This window comes from Magnolia sinica, chromosome 3, assembly GCF_029962835.1.
Source record: "Magnolia sinica isolate HGM2019 chromosome 3, MsV1, whole genome shotgun sequence".
Lineage (NCBI taxonomy): Eukaryota > Viridiplantae > Streptophyta > Magnoliopsida > Magnoliales > Magnoliaceae > Magnolia > Magnolia sinica.
In genome coordinates, this window is record NC_080575.1 from 39,729,938 (window position 1) to 39,757,027 (window position 27,090).

Here is a 27,090-nt window from a genome sequence, read left to right on the forward strand (position 1 = left end):
CCAAACTCTTTCACTGCGACACCTGCCTAGGATCTCCTGCACGCATCAATCGTGCATAAGCTTATAGAAGCTTAGAGGGTGGTGTAAGTGTGTGATAATAGTGCACAGAAGAATAATAGGAGATACAGGAAGGAGACATGCTCAATGAGAATATCACTAGCCTTACCAAGGCTTATCATGAATATGATGCAATGAGTACTGGATGCCATACCAAGGCAATGCATGAAGGGGCTTACATAACCAATACTAATGCGATGCAAGTAATGCCAGTGCTCATAACCAAACCGTATGTTAAGTATATTTCCAATCATAAGGAAATCACCGGGGTCCATTACACTGATGGATGACTGCCGCTCTACAGACCCCGCATAGTCAAACGAGCGTAAGAGACCTCACTACCCGCCTGTGGACAACCAATCACCAACAAGGCCTGAAGGTAGCGGACCCATTTACGAGCTGGTCATACTCGGCCTAACAATGCCTCCTCACACCAGGCAGGTAAGGCCACACCCCTATCCAACCGACTACACGACAGTGGGAGTCACGGCCTAATGGTATAAGGCCCTCGTACGCTCATATATTCCACCCGGTCACAGCGTTGGAGCAGATCCTTGGTACCATGGAAGTTTTGGGAATTTCACCCATGGGCATCCTATGCACCCGGTATGCTCAAGTAACATTTCCAGTGTCCAAACATGGCCATCCACGATGTATCTGTGGAGGCTACAACCCTGATGAAGTAAAGGTGATAATGCTCATATATTATGCAATGCCAGATGCATGACTCACACAATCAACTATGCATCAATTCCAAGCATCCAACATGCTCAAGAGGGAATATTACGTCCCTCGAGAAGACAGCATGCAATGCTCAATGGCACAATCATAACCACACACACAGTGTTATCCAAGCATACAATGATGCACCTGGGTCATGTAAGACCCGTGTCCTAATCCTTACTGTTCCGTTGGCTTCCGCGGTCCTTCCGGTCAAATTCCGGCAACCTTCGCACCATATCCGGTGTTTACGCACGATCTTAAGCCGGGTCCCGCACACCGACGTCGGCTCAATCCGAAACTTATGTCTTGGCGATCGCGTCATCGCCGCGGTTCCAACGCCGTGACTTGCGCACCGAACCGATACCCAGGTAAGAAGATGCCGATCAGCGTTTATTCCGAAGAAACACCGCGCGTTGCGGATTTCGAGGGAATCTCTACACAATTATTCCCATCAATCAACCATAAATGCATCCCATACATCAAGTACAACAACCCATCCCTCTTTCTCCAAAGTCAACTCTCTCTCTCTCTTCACCCATCCCTCTTTTACACACTTTTCAAACAAACCCATGCTTCATTAATTACACCCATCACTCCATCACCTCATATCACTCCCATCCTCTCATTTTCTCTCTCATTTTCTCATATCTCTCCCAAGCAACTCTACCCCCCTCACGTCCAAGCTTTCTCTCCCTCTCAAGTGTGGCCCACCTTCCATCTTCCATCTACACCCTCCCATCTCTCATCCACACCATTAATCCCCCATCATCCTCCATTAAAAGTGAAGGTAAGGAGCTAAGGAGTCCAAGGGAGCAAGGAAAAGGAAGATAAGGTGGGTGATTTGCCATTATTTTAAACTTTAGGGTCCACTTGTTGGTGGGACCCCTTTTGGATGTATGTGATTTAATTAAGAGGGCTCATAGTGGCGGGGTTCCTCTATCTCACCGTATATCTCTCTCTATCTCTCTCTTTCTCTCTTTCTTTGTAATGGTGTGGATCCCACCAATATGTGTTACATCTACCCCGTCCATCTACATCAGACGGTGTGGCCCACTCTATTGCAGGTGATGATCCACACCATCCATTGCTTGGATGAACCAATGCTTTTTTTTAATATATATATATATATGTATATACATATATGTTATATTTTATATAATATATATATAATATAATATGTATCATATATATTATATGCATATATGATGGTGGGCCACTTCTACGTGGGACCCATCATAGCAATGTGTTTGGGTGTGGTGTCCAGCGTCCAGGGGACGCTGGACTTTAGCAAGAGAAGTGTGTGCACTGGCAATGGGTGTGCATATAAAAAAAAAAAGAGAGAGTAGGGAGAGGTGGGCCACTCATGCAGGCCCCACCTTGATGCTTTCATGCAATCCAAGCCGACCACCCTATTTTTCAGATCATTTTAGGCGTTGAGCCGAAAAATGATCTCAATCTGAACTTATGGTGGGCCATAGCATAGCAAACGAGTTCCTACCTTTGATTTACTCCCTAATGCTCCTGTATATCTGAAACAGCCCAATATTAGACTCTATGGGTTTGTATCGAGCCACAGGGACTAATGGCTGGTGTGGATCGTACTGAAGCGGGCCCCACCTAGGAAAAACCGTAGAAAAACCGATTTTCAAAAAAAAAAAAAAGAAAGCAAGCAGCAGCCGCTGCCACTGACAACAGACGCAGGCAGCGCCTGCGCTGCCGCTGACGGACGGACGGGCGACCGGGCTGGGGCTCACGGCCCCAGCTGTGGGCCCCACCTTGATCCTTCCAACCATCAACACCGTGCATTCTCTGGGTCCCCACGGACCGGCCGTCCACTCGAAAAATCAGCCACAGACGGAACTCAGGCGGGCCACACCATCTAAAATCATGTAAAGACATGTCGAATCATACAAAAACCCTTGGTGGGGCCTACCTGAAATTTGGATGCGACTGAAACTTGGTCTGTACCCTCAGCCAAGTGGGACACACAAAATGAGTGGGCTGGATTGCGGACCACATCACGGTGAGCTCCCTATCCATGTGTAAAATAAAATAAAATAAAATAAAATAAAATAAAATAAAATAAAATAAAACATAACGGTGGGCTCCCTGACCGTGTACTGGGGATGCAAGAATAACGGTGGGCCCCACCCACGGTCCGTGTGACCTTATGAGTAGTTTGGGTGGGAAATAAACATTCCAGTGGGCCCAGTCCAGTGGGCCCTACCTTGGTTCAAGTGGTTTTATGAACAGTTGGGTGGGAAATAAACATTATGTTGAGCCTTAAGTTGGGTGGAAAATAAACATTATATTGGGCCTTAAGCTGAGTGAAAAATGAGTATTTTGGTGGGCCCCACTTACGTAAGTATTGTAAACCACACCCTCTATTAGTGTGGGCTCCATCATGATGCCTGTGTTTCCCTCCATTAGACTGGGCTCCATCATGATGCATGTGTTTCATCCAACTGTCCATCCATTTTTGGAGATAATTTAAGGCCCATTTTATGAGGCCCACTGTGATGTATGCAGGCCCATGTGACTAGGCCCACGTGGATGCATTTGTGGCCCGTCATTGAGGCCTACCTTGATATATGTATACGAGACCCATGCATGAGGCCCATTCGATGTATTAGAGGCCCAATGGGATGTACATGAGGCCCATTTCTTGATTTATGTGTTGACCCCTATAGCGATAGTGCCTTGGGAGCAATGTTGGTTTGATGTCCACATTGAACGGATAATGTTGGTTAAATGTCCGCATTATAACTCTCCCTAAGGCCCACTGATAGGCCCAAAATTATGGTGAGAAGGCCGCCTAGGGCCATCTCCATTATATCTAGAGCCCATCTCTTTATACATGTTTAGTATAGATCCATGATTCATGATCATTCGCACCATATGTATGCCTGATGTGAGGGTGACCGATCATAGCATATATCTTTGGATAGACTATTTATGGGCTCCCTGATAGGCGGAGTTGCCTCATATAAGTGCATGGTATATACAGGACTGTTGCATGACTGATAGTGTGACTCATGCATTTGCATTTGTGTGATTGTAGTTACTGTATGCCCTAACGACATCAGGGCCATAGCCTCCATAGACACATCGTGGATGGCTGGGTTGGATACCGGAAATATTTGGTTCTAGCATACGGGCGCCATAGACGTCCCTGGGTGAAAATCTCTAAACCCGATGGTACTAGAGGATGACTCTAATGTCGAGACCGAGTGGATGTACGAGCGCATGAGGGCCGAATACCAGGAGGCCGCGTCTCCCACTGTGTCGTGGTCGGTTGGAAAGGAGTGTGGCCTTACTCGCCCGAGGGTAGGGGGCAATACTAGGCTGAGTTTGACCAGCTCGCGAATGGGTCCGCTATCGACGTGCCGGATAGGTATTGGCAGACTATTGATCAGGCGGATAGTGAGGTTTCTTACGCTCACTTGGACTGTGCGGCTAGGAGAGCGACAGTGCCATTTGGAGTGTATTGAACCCCGGTGATTATCCAGAATGAGAACTGTACTGATACATGATGAGGATTGGCATGCTTGAGTTGCATCTTGCATCGCATGGCCGTGTTATGGCCGACAGCATTCATATCTTGCACCGCATAGCCTTGGTACGGCTGATTGCATTCATGTGCTCATTACCATGTTTCCGCATCACTCTGACCTTGCATTTTGAGCACGTTTATATTGCGCACACACACTTACACCACCCTCTAAGCTTTCCACAAGCTTATGCACGATTGATGCGTGCAGGTGACGCCAGGACGCAGCCGCAGCCATAGTCTCGCTGTAGTTGGAGCGTGCAGCTGAGCTTCTGGAGTTTTGCTTCTTTTGTTACATTGTATTTCCCCTTTCTGTCGCATTGTACTAAAAAGCTTTTGATCATAGTAGATTTTGTAGTGGTGTTCTTGTGCTTATTGTTTGTGGGTTATGCTTTTGTTATGCTCATTATAAATCAGACTAATGATTTGAAACCCTCCTTGTAGTATCCCAGGATCGGAACCTGGTAAATGGGTGTCGGGATCCGAGAATGGGGTTCTACGGAGGCTGTCGGCGCCGGATTCGGCGATCGGGAATTTTGTGAACCCGGTTTCCGAGTTCGGGGCGTGACAGGTCATGAAGATGGGTCTAGGCGAATCATGTGGCGATATACAAAGTAAATTACATTCTTCCTATCCAAGAAGGAACCAAGACTAGGTACTTAGACAATATCCATAAGGAATCCCATCTCTAGTGGGGGCCCATTTACCTGGGGTAGCCCACGAGATTAAGCATATAACTACGGGTCTAAGTAATATAGAAATGAGCCTAGCAACTGTCTAAGATAAGTATCCAATCACTCTTAAATACAACCGGACCTAGAGGGGTCCATAATGGGGACATTTAACCATCATTCCCCAAAAAGGCATATCAACAATGAACTATATGGATAAAAGGCCCAAGGCCTACATTTAAGATAGAAATAAAAGTAACCACATACATATATTCCTCATAATAGGCCATAAAAGATATAATACCACTTTTAACAACATGGGCTCTAAGAAGGGAATTAAGGCCCAAGGTCCAATTCTCAATGGCCATAGAATCCATGCATTAAGTTGGACTTGGTGGGCAGCCCGCGTATACAATATACGACCCAAAAAAAAAGTTTAAGTTTGGATGAAATGGGCCCCACTACATCAGCCCAATAACTAGCAATTTAAGTAGGCAACCGAGGGCCCAATACTATCCTTACCCCAGCCCACAAGTCCATCAAAATGGTGGAAGTCGGCCCAATGTATGGTTGGGCCATGCTGGGATGTCCCTGCCCAATCTGGGCTCACTGGATGTCCCAAAATTCTGATCTTAAGATGGGGTCCTCATAAGATCACTAAAAGTGACCCAAAAGAATGCACTGATTAAGCCCAAAGATTATAAGAAAGCATAAGTAAGTAACACGTACACAAGTTCTCAATAAGGTGAGCCCCACAACCAAATAAAGTTGTAACCATAAAATTGTACATCGAAGGCCCTTTGATAAACTTTTGGCCCGTTTGACTTCCTGGGCCTGCTAAGGTCCAGAAATTAGTTGAGTATGTGGAAATAATCTCATGAAGGCCAACTATACTCACTGGGGGACCCCACCAGATGGAGAGTGTGTATATATCATGAAAAGATCAAGTGGGCCTGCTACTGGATTGTGAGTCCAGCAGCAACCCAAGGCAGAGAGTGCTTCCACAATCAGGTGATCCAAGGCTTGGACGGCCAGGACCAAACATGCATTAAGGTAGATTCCACATACATGCACGAGCCTTAAATAAATGGCCTAAGGTCTATGGTGGGCCTTTAACCACCCATAGAGAAACCTATGAGCTTACCTTAGGATCACCCAGGAGGACATCCAACCTCAACTGGTTTCCAAGAGGTAGCTCGCCACTACCCATATAATGAAAGATCTAAGGCCTAAGCAATGTGTGGACTAGTAGGCCATACACCAAGCCCAACTCATAAGCCATATAGTGGGCCCTCAAGTAAGGTTTGGGCCCAACCACAAAGGTCGTAATTCCACATATTGTGGTGGGCTTCATGGGCAGCCCAGTAATTCATTTACACGGGCAAGTTTCACATTTAACACAAGTGAGTTGGGCCTCACTTTTGGCCTAAGTACAGGGTCAGTTTAATGGGCAGCCATGGGCCCGACTTCTTGTGTATCATTACCCCTAAGCCCATCATAATAGATAGGAGAGTATAGGCTCAAGGTCAATGGGCCTATCCAAACGAACTGAGTCCACAAGGCCTACTTGCTAACACAAACATGCATATACTATATCACATAATGGGCCCTAAAGAAATGGCCCAAAACAAAAGTCATCCAATTCACACATTACGGTGGGCTTGAGGGCAGCCCATAAGCCCAAGAATACACATGGGCAAGGCCTATACTGACAGTGTGGGCCTTGCCACATCAGTCCAAAGACTTAGTAAGGCCCTCCACAATATACATTTATGTGGGCCCGCAAGTCAGCTCATAATTAAGCATTTCATGAGGGCATCACGGCTAATAAATACACATGGTCAGCCTGTAGACGGCCCGTTAGGCCCGTGAAATAATAAGGTCTGGCCCTGCACGATCTTGGGCTCAAGAAATAGGTTTCCAGCCCATTGGGCCTATAAACTACCAAAAAGCTGGTTAAGGCTAACCCCCAACATCACCACAAAGGTGAGCCTTAAGAGCCACTAATTATGCCCAAAAATGTCTAAGGAAATAAGGCAAGGAGTATGTGCAATACTCCCTTAAATCTGGTGGGCCACAACAGCTCCAAAACAATCAACTATGGAGCAAATTTGGGCCCCTTACTGGAATTCCAGCCCACCCACTTCCTGGGCCTGCTGGAATCTAGAAATTTATGTAATTCAGATGGGTTACTAGCCCATGGTGACCCAAACATATCACAGTGGGTCCCACCAGATGAGAGGGTAATGCACAACACACATTAGAAGTGGGCCATGCTGCTGGAATACAGGCCCAGCAACAGCCCAAGGTAGGGGCGTCCCATGGGCCTGAGTACCTGGCCCAAAACTGACCCAAGTTTGCAGGCCACACCACGGTCAGTACAGGGGCCCTATGGCCATGAAAATTTACAAGATGGTCCTCCCATAGGTGGACCACGAACCCTCAAAATTTTGTGATTTTTGGACGGTCAGAAGTATTTTAATTAATTTAAATAAAACAGACCATCAAGAAAATCTGGTGAATCGGGACACCTAAACGTGGTGAGCCATTCCAGAACTTGCCACGGTGTGTACAGGGCTTCATTAGCCCCAAAAATTTGTAGGTGAGTCCCACCATGGGTGGATCACCTCCCTATAAATTTTCATAATTTTAAGATACTCAAAAGTATTTAAATTAATTTAAAGAATACAATCTATCCAGGGTGAAATATTGCTGGAATATAACTGTCCTGAATTTGGGCCATCCAATGGGTGGGTTCTGGGCCTCCAAAATTCCTAAAATTTGAACCCAAGGTCCCTCATCAAGCCTAAAACAAGTTGGGATCTAGAAATATGGCCCACCTTCTTAGAAATTATTTTTTTAATATTATTTTTATGGGACTATGCTGCTGGACTGCACAGCAGAAATTTCTGGCAGTCCAGTATGTTGGCCCACCCTTTTGGATGCCCAAATAGGATTCCTTCGCCCTGAAATTGTGTGGATAGGTCCTACCATGGGTGGGACACCTCCCTACAAAAATTTAGGATTTTTGGGATAGTAAAAATATTTTATTTAACTCATGCAATTTATGGACAGCAAGGTCCAGATTTTTATTTTCCTGCTGCAGCAATGCTGCTGTCCCTGACTTTAGCACCTCATTTGAGTGGGCCCAGGTCTATGTAAATTTGGAAAAATGCAAGGCCAACCTTCCTATACAAGTATACAGTAAGGTGGGGTCCACAAAGGTGGCCCACCATTTCAAAATCAGGCTGATATTTATGATTTTCCAGCAAACAGTGTGGCTGGACAGTCCAGAAAAATCTGGATCATCCACCCTCCTTGGCCCACCCTTTTGGGTGATCAAATAGGGACATTTGAAGGTGAGGTTTAGCATACTTTTAGGTGGGGTCCACACCTCAAAGAGAAGTCTAAGAAATCAGGAAAAAGGAGACCACAAACAAGGCCTACAACCCATACATTACAGCATAAAAAATTTCCAGCAATCTGGACAGCAACATGTTGCTGTCTAGATCAGCCCAAAAAATTAATAAATGGGAAATAAATCATAGATTCCACAAGGTGGGGTCCACCCTGATGTGTCACACAACTCCCAAGTCCAGCCCCTCCCCAAGAAAATCTATAAAATCAGACCCAAAGGCTTTCCAAATCAAGCAGCAAAACTAGGCAGCACAGTTGGGCTTGGGTGTCCAACAACTTGGGCCTGGATGTCCCAAAATTTTAAAAATTTTGGTTGCATGGCACATCAGGTGGGCCACATAATCCTTACATCCAAACCACAAAAAGGAGAGAAGAGAAGAATAAGGAAAATCTCATCAAGATGGGGTCCATGGAGAATGGCCCCATCAAGATCACATGCATGCAAGTGATGGCTAAAAAAAAAACTTATCTAAGGAGTGGTGGACCTTCACCATTGATGTGGTGAGTCTTACACTCTCCATATGAAGCAACAAAAGATCTATGAAAATAAGAATCATGCAATCTATCCTACATGCTCACCCACTTGTTGGATCTTCAAGATTCTTCAACCACCATGCTCCTTAAGCTTCAAGGAAAGAGGTTCAATGGTGATGATGGATCTTTGATGGTTAGATCTAGGGGAGAAGAAGAGGATAGAGGGCTGGAAAAATTCAGCAATGGAGGACATTTGTAAAGAGGAGAAGAGAGAAATGAAGAAAGAGAGAGGGAGATGAGAGAGTTTCTAAGGTTGAAATGATTACTTTCTTAGAAAAGATGAGTTTTGAAAAGAGAAAATAATCATTGCTCATGGGATAGGGTGGCTCATCATTGCCTAGAGAAGCCAATCTCATCATGGTTTTCTTGAGAAAAGAAGCCATCATTGCTAGGCTAAAGGTGGCTTACATGGGGAATAGTGCACATGGGGAAATGTGCAATCAGGTGGGTCCCACCAAAAATGCAATCAACGGTCCAAATAATGCGCGGCCCATAACTTTCGATGGACACGCCGGATTTATGCATGAGATGCGGCGCTAGAACCGCGGCGACGATGCGGTCGCAATGGCATAGGTCTTGGGTCAATCCGAGTTGGGTCTACGTGACCAAACTCAAGGGTGACCGCAATCACTATCCGAAAGTCGCGGGTCACCGAAATTTGACCGGTAAGACCGCGGGACCAAAATACATGAGATGCATACTCACACACACACATGCACACATGCGAACTCGGGTCAGGTCTCACAATCCTCCCCACCAACAAAGAAATTTCGTCCTCGAAATTGACAAAACTGAGACAACAAAATGCATAAGCATCCTCATATATATCAATTGTCAATTAAAAGAAGGAAATGTAAGAAATACAAGCAATCAATCATCGAACAAATAGGGATAACGCTCTTTAATCTCGGCCCAACACTAGGAGATCTGCACGGTCTACCATAACGTGCCTCAAAAGGAGCCAAGCAGTCTCACTATCTCCTCAATAAACACCTTGCAAACCAATCCATAGACCAAGAAGCACGCACTAGAATGAAATGAGCCGACTTCTTCAGACGATCAACGATAACCTAGATGGTATCGTGCCCGTGCTGAGTCCTCGGCAAACCTGCGATGAAATCCATCGATATATGCTCCCATTTCCATTCTGAAACACTCAATAGCTGTAAGGGACTAGGGGTCTCAGATGATTGGCCTTAACATGTTGGCAAGCATCACACTCGGCCACAAAACTAGCGACTGGGAAAAAAATACTGCTTGACAACAAAACAAGCCAACAAGCTCAACATCGGCAATACAAAACTATTCAGCGGGCAAGAACATCTCACCAACCAAAATGGAACACGATAATATCATCGGCCTAACACAGCGATCTTTCCAAAAAGTCGATACTGAGAATCCTCTATAGCAGACTCTAATAGAAATCTGATCAAACAAAAGCCACAAAAGGGGTACGATGCACCAAAACACAAGACATACATACGGAGACAAGAAAAATACTCATAACGACTCCCCTAATAACTAAGGGTCCTGCGAAGTCGCACAAAATCAAGCATGAGGTGGCTAGGGAGGTGTCTGTCCCCTCTGCATTTGCGGTCTCTGCTGTTGTGGAGGTCTACACTACAGTCTCGGCTGCTGTCGAGGTCTTAGTGGCGGGAGCCACTGTCGCTGCCGTAAGGGAAGAGGGCACTCGCGCCTCTGATGCCCTGTCTGCCCACATCCATAGCAAATGCCAGTAAATGCCCTAGAAGAAGAAGTTGCTGCATGTAATGCTGATACTATGGCGGCTCGATAGGCTATGTACCTCTGCTGCTGTCGACGCTGCCGGGAGCTACTGGAGGGGGCCTGCCTCTTCCGACCTCTCCTCTGATCACGATCCCTCTGTGAACTAGTCCACTTGGCCTCGCCCTGAAGTAGAAATATCGCTAACGGAGCTCGCTGCAGAGTCGAATCTCGCAAAAGGGGACTCGCACGCTCCTGTTCTGCCTGACCAGGCATCTGCATCAACTGCTGGAGATGCTCGGCTCCTACAGGAATCGATAGATAAGCCTGGAGATGCTCAGCTCCTACAGGAATCGTCAGATAAGCGGGGGTAGCACTAGCCTCTGGCGGAGGCACAGGTATGGCGGGAGCCTCAGGAATGAGTTCGATGGGCTCCAGAGGGGAAACAGGAATCTCAGGTGGTGGAGAAAAAGTCACTCGGACCGCTGGAGCAGAATGAGAACCATGTCCATGGGCACCACAGCCACGGGCGTCACAATCATGGGCACCTCGACTAGACGGCATGGTCTACAGAAGGAACAAAGGTAATGGAAACCTAGGAATTAGAATCCTTGAAGGCTCAAACGGAATGAGGGAAATGCACTCGGGACACTACTTGTCCTAAGATTACAGCAGATATGTGATGTTATCCTTAGTTATTTCAAAATTACTTGCTATGCTCTGATACCAACTCCTGTCACGCCCCATACTCGGTAACCGGATTCACAAGGAACCCGATGGCCGGTTCTGACCGCAACAGCCTCCGTAGTACCCCATTCTCGGCTCCTGAAACAGGTTCCGATCCTGGAATCCTACAAGGAGAATTTCCATAACAATATAACCATTTCTAATACGAGCATACCCAAGATCATAACAAGTAAATCTCAGAATAAAAAAAGGCACATATCACAAAATCCACTAAGAATTTAAACTTTTACAAGTTTACATGAGGTCCAAAGGACATACATAAGATAATAGAAGAAAGAAATGAAGGATGCAATACTAGGTCCTCAAGCTCAGCTCTACTCCACGCTCTGCTACTTTGGCGCCTACCTAGGATCTCCTGCACGCATCAATCGTGCATAAGCTTATAGAAGCTTAGAGGGTGGTGTAAGTGTGTGATAATAGTGCACAGAAGAATAATAGGAGATACAGGAAGGAGACATGCTCAATGAGAATATCACTAGCCTTACCAAGGCTTATCATGAATATGATGCAATGAGTACTGGACGCCATACCAAGGCAATGCATGAAGGGGCTTACATAACCAATACTAATGCGATGCAAGTAATGCTAGTGCTCATAACCAAACCGTATGTCAAGTATATTTCCAATCATAAGGAAATCACCGGGGTCCATTACACTGCTGGATGACTGCCGCTCTACAGACCCCGCACAGTCAAACGAGCGTAAGAGACCTCACTACTAGCCTGTGGACAACCAATCACCAACAAGGCCTGAAGGTAGCGGACCCATTTACAAGCTGGTCAGACTCGGCCTAGCAATGCCTCCTCACATCAGGCAGGTAAGGCCACACCCCTATCCAACTGACTACACGACAGTGGGAGTAGCGGCCTAATGGTATAAGGCCCTCGTGCGCTCATATATTCCACCCGGTCACGGCGTTGGAGCAGATCCTTGGTACCATGGAAGTTTTGGGAATTTCACCCATGGGCATCCTATGCACCCGGTATGCTCAAGTAACATTTCCGGTGTCCAAACATGGCCATCCACGATGTATCTGTGGAGGCTACAACCCTGATGAAGTAAAGGTGATAATGCTCATATATTATGGAATGCCAGATGCATGAATCACACAATCAACTATGCATCAATTCCAAGCATCCAACATGCTCAAGAGGGAATATTACGTCCCTCGGGAAGACAGCATGCAATGCTCAATGCCACAATCATAACCACACACATAGTGTTATCCAAGCATACAATGATGCACATGGGTCATGAAGATGGGTCTAGGCGAATCATGCGGCGATATACAAAGTAAATTACATTCTTCCTATCCAAGAAGGAACCAAGACTAGGTACTTAGACAATATCCATAAGGAATCCCATCTCTAGTGGGGGCCCATTTACCTAGGGTAGCCCACGAGATTAAGCATATAACTACGGGTCTAAGTAATATAGAAATGAGCCTAGCAACTGTCTAAGATAAGTATCCAATCACTCTTAAATACAACCGGACCTAGAGGGGTCCATAATGGGGACATTTAACCACCATTCCCCAAAAAGGCATATCAATAATGAACTATATGGATAAAAGGCCCAAGGCCTACATTTAAGATAGAAATAAAAGTAACGACATACATATATTCCTCATAATAGGCCATAAAAAGATATAATACCACTTTTAACAACATGGGCTCTAAGAAGGGAATTAAGGCCCAAGGCCCAATTCTCAATGGCCATAGAATCCATGCATTAAGTTGGACTTGGTGGGCAGCCCGCGCATACAATATACGACCCAAAAAAAGGTTTAAGTTTGGATGAAATGGGCCCCACTACATCAGCCCAATAACTAGCAATTTAAGTAGGCAACCGAGGGCCCAATACTATCCTTACCTCAGCCTACAAGTCCATCAAAATGGTGGAAGTCGGCCCAATGTATGGTTGGGCCATGCTGGGATGTCCCTGCCCAATCTGGGCTCACTGGATGTCCCAAAATTCTGATCTTAAGATGGGGTCCTCATAAGATCACTAAAAGTGACCCAAAAGAATGCACTGATTAAGCCCAAAGATTATAAGAAAGCATAAGCAAGTAACACGTACACAAGTTCTCAATAAGGTGAGCCCCACAGCCAAATAAAGTTGTAACCATAAAATTGTACATCGAAGGCCCTTTGATAAACTTTTGGCCCGTTTGACTTCCTGGGCCTGCTAAGGTCCAGAAATTAGTTGAGTATGTGGAAATAATCTCATGAAGGCCAACTATACTCACTGGGGGACCCTACCAGATGGAGAGTGTGTATATATCATGAAAAGATCAAGTGGGCCTGCTACTGGATTGTGAGTCCAACAACAACCCAAGGCAGAGAGTGCTTCCACAATCGGGTGATCCAAGGCTTGGACGGCCAGGACCAAACATGCATTAAGGTAGATTCCACATACATGCACATTGAGCCTTAAATAAATGGCCTAAGGTCTATGGTGGGCCTTTAACCACCCATAGAGAAACCTATGAGCTTACCTTAGGATCACCCAGGAGGACATCCAACCTCAACTGGTTTCCAAGAGGTAGCTCGCCACTACCCATATAATGAAAGATCTAAGGCCTAAGCAATGTGTGGACTAGTAGGCCATACACCAAGCCCAACTCATAAGCCATATAGTGGGCCCTCAAGTAAGGTTTGGGCCCAACCACAAAGGTCGTAATTCCACATATTGTGGTGGGCTTCATGGGCAGCCCAGTAATTCATTTACACGGGCAAGTTTCACATTTAACACAAGTGAGTTGGGCCTCACTTTTGGCCTAAGTACAGGGTCAGTTTAATGGGCAGCCATGGGCCCGACTTCTTGTGTATCATTGCCCCTAAGCCCATCATAATAGATAGGAGAGTATAGGCTCAAGATCAATGGGCCTATCCAAAAGAACTGAGTCCACAAGGCCTACTTGCTAACACAAACATGCATATACTATATCACATAATGGGCCCTAAAGAAATGGCCCAAAACAAAAGCCATCTAATTCATACATTATGGTAGACTTGAGGGCAGCCTATGAGCCCAAGAATACACATGGGCAAGGTCTATACTGACAGTGTAGGCCTTGCCACATCAGCCCAAAGACTTAGTAAGGCCCTCCACAATATACATTTATGTGGGCCCCGCAAGTCAGCCCATAATTAAGCATTTCATGAGGGCATCATGGCTAATAAATACACACGGTCAGCCTGTAGACGGCCCGTTAGGCCCGTGAAATAATAAGGTCTGGCCCTGCACGATCTTGGGCTCAAGAAATAGGTTTCCAGCCCATTGGGCCTATAAACTACCAAAAAGCTGGTTAAGGCTAACCCCCAACATCACCACAAAGGTGAGCCTTAAGAGCCACTAATTATGCCCAAAAATGTCTAAGGAAATAAGGCAAGGAGTATGTGCAATACTCCCTTAAATCTGGTGGGCCACAACAGCTCCAAAACAATCAACTATGGAGCAAATTTGGGCCCCTTACTGGAATTCCAGCCCACCCACTTCCTGGGCCTGCTGGAATCCAGAAATTTATGTAATTCAGACGGGTTACTAGCCCATGGTGACCCAAACATATCACAGTGGGTCCCACCGGATGAGAGGGTAATGCACAACACACATTAGAAGTGGGCCATGCTGCTGGAATACAGGCCCAGCAACAGCCCAAGGTAGGGGCGTCCCGTGGTGGGTAGTCCTACGGGCCTGAGTATCTGGCCCAAAAACTGACCCAAGTTTGTAGGCCACACCACGGTCAGTACAGGGGCCCTATGGCCATGAAAATTTACAAGATGGTCCTCCCATAGGTGGACCACGAACCCTCAAAATTTTGTAATTTTTGGATGGTCAGAAGTATTTTAATTAATTTAAATAAAACAGACCATCAAGAAAATCTGGTGAATCGGGATGCCTGAACGTGGTGAGCCATTCCAGCACTTTCCACGGTGTGTACAGGGCTCCATTAACCCGAAAAATTTGTAGGTGAGTCATACCATGGGTGGACCACCTCTCTGTAAATTTTTATGATTTTAGGATACTCAAAAGTATTTAAATTAATTTAAAGAATACAATCTATCCAGGGTGAAATATTGCTGGAATATAACTGTCCTGAATTTGGGCCATCCAATGGGTGGGTTCTGGGCCTCCAAAATTCCTAAAATTTGAACCCAAGGTCCCTCATCAAGCTTAAAACAAGTTGGGATCCAAAAATATTGCTCACCTTCTTAGAAATTATTTTTTTAATATTATTTTTATGGGACTATGCTGCTGGACTGCACAGCAGAAATTTCTGGCAGTCCAGTATGTTGGCCCACCCTTTTGGATGCCCAAATAGGATTCCTTCACCCTGAAATTGTGTGGATAGGTCCTACCATGGGTGGGACACCTCCCTAAAAAAATTTAGGATTTTTGGGATAGTAAAAATATTTTATTTAACTCATGCAATTTATGGACAGCAAGGTCTAGATTTTTATTTTCCTGCTGCAGCAATGCTGCTATCCCTGACTTTCGCACCTCATTTGAGTGGACCCAGGTCTATGTAAATTTGGAAAAATGCAAGGCCAACCTTCCTATACAAGTATACAGTAAGGTGGGGTCCACAAAGGTGGCCCACCATTTCAAAATCAGGCTGATATTTATGATTTTCCAGCAAACAGTGTGGCTGGACAGTCCAGAAAAATCTGGATCATCCACCCTCCTTGGCCCACCCTTTTGGGTGATCAAATAGGGACATTTGAAGGTGAGGTTTAGCATACTTTTAGGTGGGGTCCACACCTCAAAGAGAAGTCTAAGAAATTAGGAAAAAGGAGACCACAAACATGGCCTACAACCCATACATTACAGCATAAAAAATTTCCAGCAATCTGGACAGCAACATGTTGCTGTCTAGATCAGCCCAAAAAATTAATAAATGGGAAATAAATCATAGATTCCACAAGGTGGGGTCCACCCTGATGTGTCACACAACTCCCAGGTCCAGCCCCTCCCCAAGAAAATCCATAAAATCAGACCCAAAGGCTTTCCAAATCAAGCAGCAAAACTAGGCAGCACAGTTGGGCTTGGGTGTCCAACAACTTGGGCCTGGATGTCCCAAAAATTTAAAAATTCTGGTTGCATGGCACATCAGGTGGGCCACATAATCCTTACATCCAAACCACAAAAAGGAGAGAAGAGAAGAATAAGGAAAATCTCATCAAGATGGGGTCCATGGAGAATGGCCCCATCAAGATCACATGCATGCAAGTGATGGCTAAAAAAAAAAACTTATCTAAGGCGTGGTGGACCTTCACCATTGATGTGGTGAGTCTTAGACTCTCCATATGAAGCAACAAAAGATCTATGAAAATAAGAATCATGCAATCTATCCTACATGCTCACCCACTTGTTTGATCTTCAAGATTCTTCAACCACCATGCTCCTTAAGCTTCAAGGAAAGAGGTTCAATGGTGATGATGGATCTTTGATGGTTAGATCTAGGGGAGAAGAAGAGGATAAAGGGATGGAAAAATTCAGCAATGGAGGACATTTGCAAAGAGGAGAAGAGAGAAATGAAGAAAGAGAGAGGGAGATGAGAGAGTTTCTAAGGTTGAAATGATTACTTTCTTAGAAAAAGATGAGTTTTGAAAAGAGAAAATAATCATTGCTCATGGGATAGGGTGGCTCATCATTGCCTAGAGATGCCAATCTCATCATGGTTTTCTTGAGAAAAGAAGCCATCATTGCTAGGCTAAAGGTGGCTTACATGGGGAATAGTGCACATGGGGAAATGTGCAACCAGGTGGGTCCCACCAAAAATGCAATCAACGGTCCAAATAATGCACGGCCCATAACTTTCGATGGACACGCCGGATTTATGCATGAGATGCGGCGCTAGAACCGCGGCGACGATGCGGTTGCAATGGCATAGGTCTTGGGTCAATCCGAGTCGGGTCTACGTGACCAAACACAAGGGTGACTGCAATCACTATCCGAAAGTCGCGGGTCGCCGAAATTTGACCGGTAGGACCGCGGGACCAAAATACATGAGATGCATACTCACACACACACATGCACACATGCGAACTCGGGTCAGGTCTCACACCATTAGTTATAACACCAAATGTATTAACGGTCGTACATGCATGGGACCATTTTCTGGATGGTTAAAATTGTTTTACAAAATAATTAAAATTATAAATATTTACTATTTACAACTAGACCGGTTATTTCTATGGTCTGGATAACTCTATATCTTAACCACTATTGTTATGAACAAGTCAACACCATTTTACATAAAATGCAAGACTCACAATGAAAAACCTGTAGCCTGAAAACGTTAACTTGAACTTTGGACCTGGTATCGCTCTATGGGCCCCACCATGATCGATTTGTTTCATCCACGCCGTCCATACATTTCATAAAATCATTTTGTGTACTATTACAAAAAATTAGACTGAAATAAATCTTAGGTGGACCACACAATCAGAAAACACTATTGAGCGTCAACCATTAAAAACATTTTGGGGGCCATAGAAGTTTTAGATCAAGCTGATTTTTGTTTTTTCCCTTAATCTAGGCCTCTATGACCTAATCAACAGATGGATGTCAAATAAACAATACATTGCACCTTAGGAGGATTTTAATGGTGGATATCCAATCACTATTAGTTTCATGTGGTGTGGTCCACCTGAGATTTCTATCCCTCTAATTTTCTGGATCAAGACCTAAATTATCAGTAAAAATGGATGAACGGAATGGATGAAATACATACATCATGGTGGGGCCCACAGATGGCTAGTGGTAGGGGGAGTAGCCAATCCGTTTCAGAGAGGGAGAGAGGGCGCTGACACTCCTCGAGCTCTAACTTGCAGGAACGGTTTAAAGGAGATCAAAGTTAAATGGGCCTCACAATGATGCATTTATCATATCTACACCGTTCATCACTTTGGAGAGATCATTTTAGATCGTGATCCCAAACATGAATAATTTACAATTATTAAATGGACCACACTAGCATTACTATCCCACTGTTTTCTATCTGGGGTCCACTGGAACTTTGGATTTAACTCGTTCTTCGTTCATTGCCATAAAATGATCTCTCCAAGTGGATGGAGGGTGTGGATACAAAACATACATCATGGTAGGGTCCAAAAATGAGAGGTATAAAGATCTCAAGTGGACCACACCACATGAAAACAATAGTGATTGGATATCCATCATTAAAATCCTCCTAAGGCCCACTATACTATTTATTTGACATCCAATTTGTTTATTAGGTCAAACAGGCCCCATCAGAACTCCTTGTTGCCCAGCTCCTTTAGCCTGACCTCAACCAACCTGATGCTAGACTTGACCTTGGGCCTACTTTGATTTACATATTATATATCCATTTTGTGTGTCCCACTTGGATGAGGAGTCAGACCAAGTTTCACATGCATTAAAATTTCAGGTGGGCCCCACCAAGTGCTTTTATATGTTTTAGGCATTTCTTCACATGATTTTAGATGGTATGGTCCATCTTGAGGGGCTTCATGGGGCCCATTGAAATATTTGTGTTTGATTTAAATCGCCCATCAATTCTGATATATAATTCAGTGGATGAGCTAAAAAATTATATAGATTAAAGGTCTAAGTGGACCACACCATAAGAAATAATAAAAAATAAATTTCTATCGTTAATATGTTATGTAGTTTTCAACCAAGCTAATATATATGTTTTCCCTTATTCCATGTCTGTATTAACTTGTAAACAGGTTAGATCTCAAATAAACATCACAGCGAGCCCTAAGAAGGTTTCAATAGTGGGCGTCACTATCCCACTCTTTTCTATGGTGGGTCCACTTGAACTTTGGATCTGCCCTGTCAGTCAGATGTACCATTCCATGGTGGGCCACGAACTTAAAAAAAAAGTCAATCCATGACTTGGGTGGGCCACACCACATACTATAGTTGAGAGGGTTACCCTCCCATTAAAACATTCATAATCATTTATTGGGCCCACCTAGATGTGGTTCATAGATCCAGCCCATTCATTATGTGTGTCCACTTGGATGAGGAGTCAGACCAAGTTTCATACACATCCAAAACTCATGTGGGCCCCACCAAATGCTTTTATATGTTTTAGGGATGTCTTCACATAGTTTTAGATGCTACAGCCCACCTGAGTTTCACATACGACTGATTTTTAAACTTAAAGGGGGACACATCAAATGACAGGGCTATAAGACCCAGATGAAGGGAAAAAAAAATATCAGCTTGATCGAAAACTGTTATGGCCCCCAAAACATTTTTAATGGTCAAAATTCATTCAACACTATTTCCTGTAATGTGGTCCACTTGAGATTGAGATATAACTCATTTTTTTTATCATCTCATAAAATGATATATAAAAATAGATGGACGGCATGGATGATACACATACATCATGGTGGGCCCCACAGAGCACCGACCACCAGCCATTGGCCGATGTCAGAGGGAGTAGCCAATCTGTTCCCCACCATAGCAAATACATGTGATTTAATCTCTATGTTTCCTACCGTATGGTCCACTTTAGCCTTCGATCTAGATGATTTTTGGTTTCATGCCCTATAATAATATTTTAAAATATATAGACGGCTTAGATAAGACACATATTTTAGGCCCTATAGGGCCCCTTATACCCTAAGCATCCTTTGGGGCCCACTATGATTTATTCAATTTATCCACTCCATCCATCCATTTTAACATATAATTTTATTACGTAAGGTCAAAATTGAAGCCTATAAAAATCTGAAGTGGACCACATCATAGGAAACAGTATAAATTGAACGTCTAGCATTGAAAATTTTTGGGAGGCCACTAAAGTTTTGGATCAAGTTGATATTTTAGTTTTCCCTTCATCCATGTATTTGTGATCTATTGAACATGTTGGATGACAAATCAAAATCACTGTAGGCCATAGGAAGATTTCAACGGTGGAAATCATTATTCCCACTGTTTCTGTGGTATGGTCCACTTGAGCTTTAGATATACTTTAATTGTGGACTCAACCACTAAGGGCTTGTTTGGATGGGTGGATTGGAAGGGATTGAATGGTTTTAGGGTGGATGGCATGGATTTCAAGGTAATGATGGCGTCGCCAATGGATTGTCTTAAGATCCATGGAATTGCTATATTCCCCCAGATTGCTATATCAAGTCTGTTTGGCACACTTGGCCAATCCCGGGATTAAACCTTCCCATCCCTTCCAATCCCTCGAACCAAACATGTCCCAGGAAAATTTGACTGGATTAGGGTGGATTGGATGGGATTTAAAGGTAATGATGGTGTTATCAGTAGATTGTCTTAAGATCCATGGGATTACTATATATCCCAGGATTAGATCACCTAGTTTGTTTGGCATGCCTTGCCAATCTAGGGATTTAACTTCCAATCCCTTCCAATCTACCTGTCCAAATGGGCCCTAAAATGATCTGGAAAAATGGATTAACGATGTGGATATCATAAACCGTGACTTTGGGCCACGAGCTTAAAAATAAAGTCAATCCATGACTTGGGTGGGCCACACCACATACTATAGTTGAGAGGGTTACCCTCCCATTAAAACATTCATAATCATTTATTGGGCCCACCTAGATGTGGTTCATAGATCCAGCCCATTCACTATAGTTAAGAGGAGTCAACCCAAGTTTCACACACATCCAAAACTCATGTGGGCCCCACCAATTGAATGCTTTTATATGTTTTAGTGATGTCTTCACATAGTTTTAGATGCTATGGCTCACCTGAGTTTTGTATACGACTGATTTTTGGACTTAAATGGGACACATCAAATGCACGGTGTTGATGTTCTACATACATCATGGTGGGGTGCACACAGATTAACCTCATGAGAAGTTCCCAAGAGGTGACCTTATAGTACCATTTCACTATTTAGATAACTCCTTCATGGGTGTTACTCTAACCGTGTATGGCCCACCTTGATCTATTTTATGTATATCGACATCGTCCATATATTTTTCCATCATATATTTAGGATGTGATTTCGAATCATAAGAACTCAATAATCTAGGTGGGTCATGAAATCACTCTTATGATGATTTTTTCACCTTTGGATTTTGCTGTTTTGATGAGACTGTATGTTGAATTCTAGGGGTTGTAGGGTTTGATTTTGTTTTCTTGTTAAAGATTGTTCGATTCTACTAGTGGTGTTTGGAAACTAACCTCTGATATTAATTTGATTCCAATTGGAAAAAATTCTGTTTGTGTCATTGTCTTGTGTTTCTGTAAGTTCTAGAGTTTTTAGTGAGACTTATGTGTTGTGTTTTGCTGTTTTGGAGTCCTTGGAGCTAATATGTAGGGGCCGATTGTGGATGGGTGGAGAGCAGGGAATGCCTTTCATGGAACAATCTCTGCCACCTGATTGGTGGACTTGGTACGATTAGATGGATGTCGGTCGTCTTTTTTTTTTTTTTTGAGATTCCATTTGACTTAAACTATATTCCAGTTCCTTTTTAAATTAATAAGCAGCTTAAACTATATCTAAGCTGTGCAAGTTTACATCTCATTGCTTTTGAGACGAGTTAATAGCCGAAAAATGATAACATGAGAATAGCCTATACTAATGTATGCATTTGGTACCAATTCTTAATGTTGGCAACACCTGGCATACCTGTACCTCTCCAAAGGTCACACTGATTGGATGATCTTAACTGTCTGAAATTGCCGTTGGATTAATTTGGACCATTTTCTTTTTTACTATCCTGATGAATAATATTGACTTGTACTATTCTTTTTAAACATCTATATGCTTCAATCTCCTTTGGTCTGCACTTGTTGAAGGGTCCATATATTCTGTTGGGTAGAACACTTATTTTAATATCACAATGATTGGATAATCTCAACCATCTGATATTACCGTTGAATTTAGACTATTTTCTTTTTTACCAAGGTATTGAGGAACTTTGATTTGCACTCTTGTTTCTTAAACGTGTATAATTTTTTTTTTAACCTCAAGTTAACACTCTTCTTCTTCTTCTTCTTCTTTTTCTTTTTTCTATTCACGTTTACATGTTTTTAATCCCACCTTGTGTATTGTAGGTCACATCCATTCAATTTGGTATAGATCCTTTTTTTTTCAATTTTTCTTGTCAAAATACAAAATCTAGTTTTCTTTTTTAAAATATATATTTTTTTACATTTTTTTAATTTTTTCACAATTTTGTTTAATTTCGTTTTTTTTTTTCAAAATATCATTTTTTTTAATCACACTTTTGTTATATAACTTTTTAATTTTTGTTGTCAAAATACAAAATCTAGTTTTCTTTTTTAATATATATATATATAGATATATAGATATATATTTACAATTTGTCAATTTTTTCACAATTTCATTTAATTTTTTAAATTTTCTTTTTCACAATATCATTTTTTTTATCGAAATCTTGTTATTTAACTTTTTAATTTTTCTTTTCAAAATACAAAATCTAATTTTCTTTCTATATATATATATATATATATATATATAGATATATATATATATATATATATATATATATATATATATATATATATATATATTATATTTACAATTTATCAATTTTTTCACAATTTTGTTTAATTTTTTAAATTTTCTTTTCCAAAATATCATTTTTTAAATATCACTTTTGTTAAATAACTTTTTAATTTTTCTTGTCAAAATACAAAATCTACTTTTCTTTTTTTAAAATATATATTTTTTTACAATTTGTCAATTTTTTCACAATTTTGTTTAATTTTTAAAATTTTCTTTTTCAAAATATCATTTTTTAAATACATTTTTGTTATATAACTTTTTAATTTTTCTTTTCAAAATACAAAATCTAGTTTTCTTTTTTAAAATATATATTTTTTTACAATTTGTCAATTTTTTCACAATTTTGTTTAATTTTTTAAATTTTCTTTTTCAAAATATCATTTTTTAAATATCACTTTTGTTATACAACTTTTTAATTTTTCTTTTCAAAATACAAAATCTAGTTTTCTTTTTTAAAATATATATTTTTTTACAATTTGACAATTTTTTTACAATTTTGTTTAATTTTTAAAATTTTCTTTTTCAAAATATCATTTTCTTATCAAATTTTTTTTTTTTTTTCAAAATTATCAACATTGTTAAAGGTTCTTAATTTTTATTTCAAAATCTAGATTTTTATAGAATTACATTTTTTTTCAAAATCTAAATTTTTTTCTTAAACTTTGTTAGTTATTTTTCTAAGTTTTTTAACTTTTTTTTTCGTAATTCATAAATTTTTTTATTTTTAATGTTTTACTTGAGAATTAGAGACGGTTTAGGACCGTCTCTAATAGAGACGGTCATTGACAGTCTCAAATAGGGACTACTAACGACCGTCCCTAACGCAGGCTATTTTTATTGGCTGGAAAAGACGGCCATCAGCCGTCTATAATTGAGACGGTCAATGACAGTCTCTGATTACCAATACGAGATGGTCAATGACTGTCCCTAATAGAGACGGTCCTTGACAGTATTAAACAGAGCAGTTAAAAACCATCCCTAATACAGACTAAAGCTTAGCAGTCCCTGACTATAGGAAAAGACGGCCAACGACCGTCTCTAATTGAGACGGTCCTCGACAGTCTCAAATTACCAGTAAGAGATGGCCAATGACCGTCTATAATAGGGATAGTCTTTTACCGTCTCAAATTCCGTCATATAAGACGGTCCGAGACCGTCTCTTATTCCAGACGGTCAATGGCCGTCTTTTATCTGCAGTTAACGATTGTTTTTTACCATCTTAAATGATTTGTGGACGTTCAAATTTTTAAGACAATAATAAGGACGGTCAAGGGCCGTCTAAAAATTTAGAGACAGTTTACGGCCGTCTCTAAAGCGTCTTTAAACCAAGCAATTTTAGAGACGGTCCAAAACCGTCTCTAAATCCGTCATTTTTTCCCATTTTTCATGTAGTGTACACCGTGTTGCACAGCCCGGAATTGCGAAATACCCCTAGATCGACTGTCGTTTCCCTATTTTAATTTCGTTTTTACTATAAATAGTAAGTTTTAGTTTGATTGTAACTCTTCATCTGTCGGGCTTTAGGAGTTGCGCCCAACGTGGAAAGAGCTTAGAATAATTAGGAGAACGGTTTGGCGAAGCCAAATAAGACACTTATTATTTTTGGCCGAAAACCTTGCGTACTAGTAGACATCACGACTGTCTATAAATAGTAAGTTTACTATTTATAGTAAGTCACGGATTCTAGGAGTTTGAGTTGTAGTTTGATTCTGATTTCTTTCCCATTGCTTGGTACCCCTATTTAAAGGGTTGTGAATTCGTTTTTATTCATCCATTAATCAATTTCGAATTTATTAGAATTTATTTCTATTTTCTGATTTCTTTTCTCGTGGATTCAAGAAGTATTTATGAGGAGTCTAAAAAAGCTCCGTGGATTCGGAGTAGTTATCCTCATCACGTTCATCCCTGCGTCAATAACAAAGGCAATATTGAATTTTAAACACTAATCAGTACCAAAATAGTCTAATTCTTGTGCAGAAAATACAATGTGATCATTGTGAGAGCTTTATGAAATTTCCACTTGCTATCTAAATTAGAACCTGAAAAATAAAATATGGGAATTAATGTTTCATAGTACACATGCAAATCCTGAGAAATCATCATGGGATGATTATTACAATTTTCTTTTCAACCATGCAAACAGGCCTTAAAAGATGCATTTAGATTTCTTTCTCATCTATTTCCATAAGTAGGGCAAATGACATCAAATGGTTGAATCATCATTTAAACAGGCTAGAGAGAAATGGAAATGATTGAATCCAATTTTCTGGCAGAACATAAACTATGGAATTGGAAATTGTCTTCAATCTCTTCACATGCTAATGGCTTCAGCATCTCTCTATTAATGACACTTATACTAAACATTTAACTGCGATTAGTAATTTTCCCTGTGGACTTTAGGTGTTCTGTGCACCAATACATGAGGCTCTTGATACCAAATACTCAAAACTAGATGAAAGCATGCACTCCACAGATAATATGAAGTGTCGGTTCATCTTGCGTGCACTTCTCTTAGGGGCAAACGCGTTCGTGACAACCATGTTCCCTTTCATGGGAGATTTTGTCAACTTGTTCGGATCATTCACACTCTTTCCCCTTACATTTGTATTCCCAAGCATGATTTTTGTCAAGGTAAGGGGCTCATTGATGTCTAATGAAACTACTGGGATAAGTGGAAGTGGACAATTAAGCTGAAGTTGTGTTTACCTTGCCACAGGTGAAAGCAAAAACAGCTAGAAACGAAGAAAAGGCATGGCACTGGGCCAACATTATTTTTTTCTCTCTTCTAGTCGTGATAACAACAACAGCCGCCATCGGATTGATTGTAAAGAATGCAAGGGTTTACCATTTTTTTGCCGACACATGAGGATACACATATCCACTTATTACTGGTTTTCTCCTGAGCATTATTTCATAGGGGGACTTGATATCTACAACCAACATGATTTCAGATCATATATGTTGGGTTCCGTGGTCATGACAGCCAATCTTAGACCGGAACCATCATAAATGTAATATTTTGTTATCTCAATTGTCATTTAACATCGTATGGGTTATGCTTAAGTGCATGCTTTTACTGAAGTCAACGAGTCTGCTGATGATTTTGTGGCAAGCCAAGTGAATCAGTTTGGCCAATGGCATGGAGGGATTTGGCTTGTAGGTTCTTTGACATCAAAAACATGCTTGCAACCACTGACGCATTTAGGGGACACGCCTTCCAAAGGCCTAATAGTTGTTTTGATCCAAACAACATTTAATGATGGTTCGCAACTTTTTGTTTGGACCCTCCCAAAACCTTGTAAAGGTCTCAGTTCAATGAATTCAAGGGCTCATGCCTCCTTTATAAAAAATAAAAAAATAAAAAAAATAAAAAAACCATTTAATGGTGTGCGTTTCGATATACTTTGTAGACGCTTGTCTCATCTTGTGCTCGACAAATAGGAACTAAAACACCAGCTCAGAAAAAACCAATCGAAAGCTAACCAAAAAAGTAGGCTTGATACCCCAGTTTTCAGAAACCCCCCCTTGAGCAACTGCATCCAAATGAGCCTTTAGGTAGCACATCAATAAACTTGACATGTGATGTGGGCAAAATCTAAGTCAAACTTTTCTCCACCAATGATTTCAGCATACCTCATAATCCAACCACTTAAAGGCTCATGTTAAATGCAAACATGGGGTTATCATCATTGACAAGAATACTGCTATTTGGATAGTTTAAATTGAACCAAATGGCAAAAACATTGGCACTTCACTAAGATAATAGTGAAGGCATTTTATGCCAAAATCCCAAGTATCGTCCCTTGTAATAACATTGGTCTCATTCCCTGGGAGCTTGTTTTGGACAGTAGGAAAGAAAGAAAAGAAAAGAAAATGGATGACTTTTTCTATCATAGGATTTTTCACTCTATGAAGATAACTGATGTAGAGCAGGTCACGGATAGTTTCATGGCCAAGATGGATTAGAAAAGGCCCGGTCGATGACAAAAGTGATCCGGACCGTTGGACTTTAGTTCGGGCATAACTCGTAATTCGGAATGGGTTACCTGACATAAAATATATGATTTTAGGGTAGAATGAGCTACTTTAGCCAACCAACCTGCTACGGTGGGTTGCGCAGCCCGGAATTGCGAAACACCCCTAGATCG

The 27,090-nt window shown here is 41.8% G+C and overlaps 1 pseudogene; it reads left to right on the plus strand.

Moving 5' to 3' along the window:
* LOC131238862 (probable proline transporter 2) overlaps positions 1-25,808 on the plus strand; it is a 191,683-nt pseudogene extending 165,875 nt beyond the window's left edge.
* The last annotated feature ends 1,282 nt before the right edge of the window (positions 25,809-27,090 follow it).